The following is a 635-nucleotide window of genomic DNA, read 5'->3' as shown; positions in this document are numbered from 1 at the left end:
GTAAGATCTGTTTTCCTGACCTCTGATCATGTGCGTGGCTCTCCTCTAGATCATCAGGTCCAGCCCCCCTGCACTTGGGCAAGGTACAGGTTGAAATGTTTTCTTAAAGATCTCCAGGGTAGGTGATTCTACCACTTCTGGGGAGAGTCTGTTCCACACTCTTGGCACTTAAATCGTAAAGAAGTTTCTCCTTATGCCCAATCTGAAGCCATCTTCAAGCAGTTTGTGTCCATTGTTTCTAGTGTTCCCCTGGGGTTCCTTGGTGAACAAGTGTGCCCCCAGGCCCTGATGTATGCCCCTAATATATTTATAGATTGCCACCAAGTCCCCTCTAAGTCTTCTTTTCTCTAGGCTGAACAGTCCCAAGTCTTTCAGCCTCTCCTCGTATGACCAGCTCCTCAGACCTTTAATCATGCGTGTGGCCCTCCTTTGGACTCTCTCAAGCTTTTCTACATCCTTCCTGAAGTGCGGCACCCAGAACTGGATGCAGTACTCCAGTTGCAGTCCCACCAAGGCCAAGTAGAGTGGGAGGATGACATCCTTAGTCTTGCCTGAGATGCATCAGCAGATGCATGCCAGTGTTTTGTTCGCTCTGCCATCACATTGGTGGCTCACGTTCATTTTGCAGTCTATTA

Source organism: Crocodylus porosus, unplaced genomic scaffold (genome assembly GCF_001723895.1).
Source record: "Crocodylus porosus isolate Cpor-Errol unplaced genomic scaffold, CroPor_comp1, whole genome shotgun sequence".
Classification (NCBI taxonomy): Eukaryota; Metazoa; Chordata; order Crocodylia; family Crocodylidae; genus Crocodylus; species Crocodylus porosus.
The sequence above is the reverse complement of the archived record's forward strand: the minus strand, read 5'-3'. Positions refer to the sequence as shown.